Genomic DNA, 7973 nt, shown 5'->3' on the forward strand with positions numbered 1-7973 from the left:
ATTTTGATCTTGTTGACCATGGCATATAGTATGAGCAACTCATCGTTGCGCATGGGTTAGACATCATCTCTTGGAAAGAGAGTGGTGGCTAACCACTTGTGCATCAACTGAAGAGTTGGATTATGAATATCGCTGCACTGAGGTGCAAACTTGCCATGGACAACTTGACCCGACATCTGGCCCCAAAACTCATGACGATTAAAACCGCGGCAAACTTGCTCAAGAGAAATTGGCCAACGTTTGTTGAAATCGAGGTGGCCAGCAAAAGTTTTCCAAGAAAGCAAATATTCTTTCCCAAAAAAAATAAACCCCATTTTCCACCTCCCACAGAGTGCAAAGAAATTTGATGGTGAGGAGTCAAGAACCATACTCCTCAACGGGAACGAAGTTGTCCCATCCAATTGCATGCCAAACATTAGCGAAGTCTTCGTACATGTTGACGGCCATTATTTCACATTTTGACCGTCAACTTCTCGGAAATAAATTGAATTTTTGCACCATGTTCCATGCATATTTTATTTAATTCTAATAAGTTCCACAAGTTTTGGATGAGTTGTGCTTGCAGGAATCCACTGTCCAAAGATGGTCAAAATCAGAGAAAATCCCGGCCGCCCGACACATTCCGTGCCGACCGGTCTGACACCTCCACATACATGGGTCCAATATTCTTACTGGAGCAATGTGACATGCTCAAAAGGTTCCAGAACAAGGCGAACATCTCATATCCTGTCGGTGGACTCGGAAGGAACAAGGTTCAACTCAAAGGCCCACATGCCAGTGCCAAGATCATCAAATGGGGAAACCATCCATTCTAGAGGCAATGTGGGGTGTTGATGTGCAAATTTGGCGAAGCGGAGGACCGAGGGGCTCTGGAGGCAGGCCGCCCGGCCTACCTCAGGCCGCCCAGCCCAAGAAATGAGCATCCGAGGAAACCACCTAATGAACCGACGTCTAGGAGTGATCAGGAGCCGTCCACGGAAGGTCGGTGGCTAGATGGGACACCCCTAGGCTGGCCGGCCTAGGGTGGGCCGCCCGATCAAACCTTGCAAAGACTCGGCTCCCGGCTTTGCGTGGAAGTTAAGCACTGTTGACAGTCATTAAGTGCAAAATATGACCGTCAACTATACTCTTAAAAGAAGGAAAACCATACCTCTTACTCGCATATTTGTATCACTAACCTAGCTCCATAGTTGTTTTCGAAGATTTATGTTTTCAGGAGCACAAGTCTGGAATAAGAAGAAAACACGAAGAATACGCAAACAAAGTCGCAGAAGATCGCGTCCTGCGTAACACATGCAAAAGAGGCCCACAAACCAGACCAAACTGACCAACAAAGCCCCGGCACCGACGTACCAACACCAGGGCCCACCAGGCAGTGTACCAGAGAAGGACGGTGGGCAGAGGCAGCAAGGTGGGGCCGGCCGAACCCCCCTGAAGCCCGTCCAGTGCATTTTGGCGAGAAGCTTCCTCTGATCCTCCTGAAGGCGGTTGATGATGTTTCCTTATTTATCTTGGCGGGAACCATCCTCAAGGAGCTATAAAAGGGGCCTCTCATACCACTCATCACACACACCATTTGAAGGCCTCTCTCTCACACTCTCTTGTGACTTGTACTCCTTAGGGTAGTGGAGCTAGGCTAGTACTTCATCTTTTTAGCGAATCCAGTCATCCTCGGTGTCGGCGAGCAAACCTCGGCCTCTGGTATGGCTTCGTATTCCGACATTCGTTATGTTATTCATACTGAGTTCGTTCTTGGTTATCTTGCTATGTTCTTAGCATGCTTAACCTTGATCTGTGCTTTATCGAGTTATACTAGTTGCTTGCTTAGACCAGATGATCTGGGTAAGGATATCGGTTCTATGTGCTTTCGGGCTTACCTGAGCATCTTACCTGTCCATCTGAAGGGTGGGGGACCCGGGGGTGCTAGGGTAGTGACCTCATATGCGGGCATGGTGTCCGGGTATGCGTGATCCCTCGGATATGATGGTGCTCCACGGTTTGACTGGGGTAGACCGCAGGTGGTGACAGCCCTGTCGGTCTGCCGGAAAACTGCTTCTCGGTTAGCATACTCCCCGACGCTCGGGTATCGTGTAGGAGTTCATGCGAAGATGAAACCGGACTGGATGTTCTCCAGTGCAGGTCATTCTGCCCGATGTCCCTAATTTCCCGGCACCTGCAGCTCTAAGCATGTGGCTAACATAACTTATCTGCTAACATGAATAGTATACTAGGATCTGTTTGCCTATGCTCCCACTAACCTTGGGTGTGCTTGTTTATTCATGAGAGTTGGTTGTTCTGTGTGTGTCACATTACCCTTGATTATCCTTTATTTATCACTTACCCTTGCATAATCAGTAGTCTGCACCTTATTTCATAAAGTCATGGTTATGGAACTAGCAAATATCTTTACACAACCTCGCCATCTCTTGGGAAAATATAAATAACGATACCTTGAATAATTCTGGGTGAAATGCTACAACGGTATATCCATGCGCTTGCGGATGTTTCTATAAACGTTAAGACATACCAACACAGCATTTCTGGCGCCGTTGCTAGGGACACCCCCGTTCCTAGTGATTGCGCTAAGAAATGTCAACAAGCATTTCTGGCGCCGTTGCCGGGGACACCCCCGTTCCTATTGATTGTGCTAAGAAATGTTAACAAGCACCGCCTCTACAGTTGTGTGCACCTGGCACTACCTGAATTACCGGCCTTCTACCGACCTTGGAAGCCTATAAATAGCACTCTCCCCCTCACTTGTAATCACACACTCAAAGGAGCAATTCTCTCTTCTCAAGTCTAGAATAGGTTAGCAGTTGGGAGTTACAGCCGAGTCAAGCTTGTCTCGGGGATCCAGAGTCATCATCGGAGCTCGGTATAAGCTCTTGTTTCTTTTCCTTTAACTATTTTATTATAAGTAAGCTTCTTTATTTACTTGAGTCGGCTTTACTTTCCGCAAGTTATTTATCTTTCCAAGTACTAGTACTTGTCTGTGGGTGTAAGTTTTACCTCTAGTTCTGTTTAAGTTCTCTTTCTTGCCATGTCAGAGTTAGTCTTACGTGTTTTCTCGCCCGTACTAGTGCAACTCAAGTTAGTTCACTAGGTTGAGGGGGATTTCTCTTAAAGGCCTCAAGAGAAATCCTAGTATCGAGAGCAGACGTGGTGTCTGACTCAGTACTAGCTAGGAAGTGTGTTTCACCCCACGGCAACGCAGTGGTAGGCGGCAAGTGGTGACAACCTTGTCCGTCCATCGTAGTCCACCACATTAGGGTGCTTTCATAGCAGTAGTTGCAGAAGGAACATTGGGCTCCCTTCTTACCCCTGTCTGAGCCCTTCTCTTAGGCCGCCGAAGTATGCTCCTGGTTCTGACATCAAGATAAAAGCTTAGACTAGTTCTAGAGAGGCTAGTTTAGTAGTTTAGAAGTGTTTCAGGAGTCCTTTCTCGCTCGTTGTCCTCCCAGCTGCTAACTCTCTAAGGTATAGAACCTCCTGTGTGTCAAACGGTCATAGACTGGCCATTTATCCTACCCGTTATCTGGCTTACCCCTGCTGAATTAGTCGGTTGATAAACTCAGTAAAGGTTGCCACTACAATTTACGATACAGTTTACCATAGTGCTTCCCTGAGGATTTCACGTTACCCCGGAATACTCCGTGGTGAAGTGCTACACCGGTGATTCTGTGTGCTTGCAGAATACCTATTGAGATTGAGCATAAGAGACACCAACAAGCATTTCTGGCGCCGTTGCCGGGGAAGCAATTGGCTAAAGTTATCGTATAATTGAGTGAAAAACTTTACTATTTTATAACCACTAGTTTTAGCGGGCTTACCATTGCTCCCTCTCTCGTTTGTTTGATGCAGAGTAGTGCATGACCGGTTTTGATCTACCCAACCTCGATCCGAATCCTCAGAGAATTAGACGAATTGTGAGACGTCGCGTCATCCCACCCCAGAAGAAACCCACTTGGAACCCTCGTTTGTCCGTCACAGCACCACCCATGCCAAGACTCTCAGGCAGTACTCAGCCCCGTCCAGCAGCCACATCCCTACTGGACTGAACAATGACCAAGGCAATGATGGCTTTGAGCTCAAATCAGGATTGGTGAACATGGCTCAAGCGAGTCCATTCTGTGGAAAGGCATCAGAAGATGCCAATGCTGACCTTCAGAAGATGTTCATCTTCGGTTGTTCCCATTCTCCTTGCTAAGCAAGGCGAAGACGTGGTTCTATAACAACAAAGTAGACATCACCACATGGGATGCCTGCTCCAACGCATTCTTGACAAAATACTTCACGGTTGGCAAAACCAATGCCCTCCGAAGCAGAGTCTTTGGATTTCTGCAGCTGCCGGATGAAGTTATTCTAGAAGCTTGGGAGAGATTCCAGGAGTACATTGCAGCATGCCCCCACCACGGCATGGAAGAATGGCTGATCATATAGAGTTTCTTCCATGGCCTGAACATGCCATCCCAAAACCACATCGATGCAGCATCAGGTGGTTCCTTCCTTTTGCTCAACGTCAACGCAGCGAAAGTGCTAGTAGAGAAGATTGCTTCCAACCAGAGTTGGAAAGGTGAAAGGCAGCAACAGCCCCGCAAGGGAATTCATCGTATCAACAGTGTTGATATTCTTGCTGCCAAGATGGACATTCTCATGAAGAAGCTGGAGTCTCCGCACCAGGAGGCCAACTAGGTTATGGATTCTCGCATGACATGCGAGACTTGTGGAGAAACTGGACACACGGGCAACTCATGCCCGATTACTCAGGAGGAAGCTCACTTCGATGGAGCAAACAACTCGAACAACTCTAGCTTCTATCCTCAGCATGGTTGGAATTCCAAGCCCAACCTCCCCTTCGGTCAACAGCAAGGTATGAACTTTAATAATAATTTTCAGCCTACTTTAAAGGACCTAGTTTATGGCCAAAAGCAGATTAATGATAACATTAGTAGGAAATTCCTTGCTAATGATAAAATCTTGGAATCTTTGGCCGCACAACTGGAGGGCATAAATTCTGTTATTAAAAACCAGTTGAGCTTCAATAGAATGATAGAAACTCAGGTTGCTCAACTAGCCTCATTTTGTCCTAACAATAACTCGGGAAAACTTCTAGGCAACCGGAAGTTCCTCCTAAGGAGAATGTTAGTGCGGTGACAACACGTACGGGTAAATCCATGCAAGAACCACCATATCCTAAAGATGCAGGATCTCAGTGAAAAGCCGTACCCGCCAGCAATACCTCTGCTGCAGACGATCAAAGACCAGGAGGAGGCCGAAGAGTCCAACACAACTGCTGCCCAGGAGGAAACCGTGGAACCCCCTAGAACTTCACGGGAGTTTCATGACACTACTGCCTTTCCGTTTCCGGAACGGATAAGGAAGCTGGTGGCCGACGAGCGATTCGGCAAGTTCGTTGAGGTAATAAAGAAGTTGTATGTCAATATACCGCTTCTTGACGCTATGCAGGTCCCAACCTATGCCAAGTATATCAAGTATATACTTAGTAACAAGAGAAACTTGCCCACTACCGAGGTCGTCCAACTTACAGAGGAGTGTAGCGCAGCTATACTCGATCTTCTACTGGAGAAGAAGAAAGATCCAGGATGCCCCACGATCACATGTTCAATCGGGAGCCAACACCTTTCACACGCTCTTTGCGATCTGGGAGCAAGCGTCAGCGTCATGCCTAAGATAGTTTACGACAAACTAAATTATCATGAGCTTGCCCCTACTATCATGTGCTTGCAGCTAGCGGACCAAACGGTCCGTTACCCCGCGAGAATTGCAGAGAATGTCCCGGTAAAAATCTGGAACTTCTTTATTCCCGTTGATTTCGTCGTCCTCGACATGGAAGTCGACGCCAAGACGCCTCTCATCCTAGGAAGGCCGTTGTTGAGTACCACAAATGCACACATTGATGTTGGAGATGGAGAAATTCAGCTCAATATCAATGGGCAAACAGTGAAGTTCGCCTTTAGACCAAAGGTCGAACAATGTTCCCAGGTCAAAACTTTCAACCGGAAGAAATCCGAGAAAGAGCAGGAGAAGCCATCAACCCCCACAATCGATATCCTTGCTGAGCTCTTGGAACGACTGAGAATCAACAAGGAGATCAGAGTGCACAACTACAGGAACGCGAGACGATGAATCCTTCGCAGAGAATTTGAGGAATTGGAGGCGAAAGCGATCAAAACAAAACCCGCCACCAAGAAGGAATGGCGGAGAAAAGTGTCGTCATCTGGAACTCCATCCGGCAATGACAATCGAACCCAAGGTATGGAGAGTCCCGCTCTGGACTTGAAATCCGAGCTATCTCCATGAGAACCATGGTACGTATCCATTCTTGCATTTGCATATAGGATAGTTTAATTTTCTTGCATAACCTTTCTTTCTTTTCAAGTCATGGCATGTTTAAATTTTCTTGAATCAAAATTTAAATTTTTTGTTTGCATCAAATATCACTGCTTATATAAAAAAACGGCCAAAGTGTAGGCCGACCGGCCCCACCTAGGCCGGCCGGCCCCACTCTCTTTCTTTTAGTCAGTGAGCAGCAGGAATCAGAGGCTTGGAGTGCGTCAGAAGCAAGGGGAGGAGGCCGACACTTTTCACAAAGGGGAGACAGGCCGGCCGACCTCATCATGGCCACCCAACACCCCTCCTCCGCTCGTGACCCGTCATCAGCAACCAGAGCACTCTTACTAGCAGGTCTACGAGCTAGGCAACGACATGGAGCAAGGAAGGCCGCGGGAAGTGCTGCTTGGCACAGTACAGGCAGGCCGGCCTGGCCCCTGCGCCCTCTATAAAAGCCGCCACACCGTCGTCGTTCGTCACACCGTCGCTCTGAGTATGCAGGTCACTCTCCTGAGCACACTTTCCCTCTTCCTCTCTCTGAGTTTTCTTGCCTAATGAAGATTTTAGGAGCTAATTAAGTTAAGTAACTCATGTGCTAGCCCCCCCCAAAAAAGAGTAGTAGTACTGAGATTAGCTCAACACTAACCCAATAAAATTAGTAGCAACCCTCTCTTAAAATGAAAATCACAAAAATATTTCCCGTTGAATAAAACAAGCTCTGAACGAAGAACGATTTGTGGTGGATTGGTCCCCACAAGAATGACTAACCACTGACCCCTCTGATTATTTTCTCTGCATATCCTTTGCACTAATCTTTTGCAAGAGTCATGTCGCTTTGGGGGAATATCAAGGGCAAGGTGAAGAAGCTGGGCTCGTCATCCCGATCCCGGAGTTCGCGAGCGTCATCGGCCTCTCGGGATGACATGTCAGTGGACTCTGTCCAACGACCGTCACAATCCCAGGAAGAAGAGGAGCAAGCCCCTGCCTCTCCAGCAGTCCCGAGGCCCTGCCTCAAAATCAGAGTTCTGACTTCGATCGATCAGATTGTTGTCCGGACTAATTATGAGCGGGATGCCCTCGAACTGCTGAAGAAGCAGTCGTACGGCCACGCTAAGCGATTCGATAAAGAATTCCTCATGATGACGGGACTCTGCCAGGACATGAACCGCGCATTCACAGCTGTGGGATGGTCGCGCTTCGCCGACATCACTGAACCAGGTTCACACTTTCTTACCATGGAATTTTTATCAACGCTGCATGTTGAAACCGTTGAAAAAGAAACTAAAATCCGCTTCCGCTTTTTCAATGAGTCCTTTGAGATGCCAGTCAGAGACTTTAGTAATGCACTAGGCTTCAACAAGAAATGCATCTTAGAAGCTAATGCATTAGCAGATGAACTTGACTTTGACCGTAGTGCTTGGTGGAACGAAATCTCAGATGAATTAGTGAGTAGTATAAACATCATAGTTTCTATCCATAATCCAACTCTGAGAGTTTTAGCCAAGTACCTTGCTATGGTAGTCTTTTCCCGAGCAGACCTCAGGCTGTGTAGCTCCTCAGAGCTCATGTGCCTGTTCGCTATGGCAAAGAAGATTCGATACTCACCAGTCATGGGCAAGGTT

The 7973-nt window shown here is 47.4% G+C and overlaps 1 non-coding gene across 1 annotated transcript; it reads right to left on the reverse strand.

The window, feature by feature from the left end:
* Window positions 1-4311: 4311 nt before the first annotated feature.
* LOC120687017 lies at window positions 4312-4418 on the reverse strand. Its single transcript, XR_005680521.1, has one exon. It is a non-coding gene; the product is annotated as a small nucleolar RNA R71 (small nucleolar RNA).
* Between the last annotated feature and the right edge of the window lie 3555 nt (window positions 4419-7973).

This window comes from Panicum virgatum, chromosome 8N (assembly GCF_016808335.1).
Source record: "Panicum virgatum strain AP13 chromosome 8N, P.virgatum_v5, whole genome shotgun sequence".
In the NCBI taxonomy this organism is placed as follows: Eukaryota; Viridiplantae; Streptophyta; class Magnoliopsida; order Poales; family Poaceae; genus Panicum; species Panicum virgatum.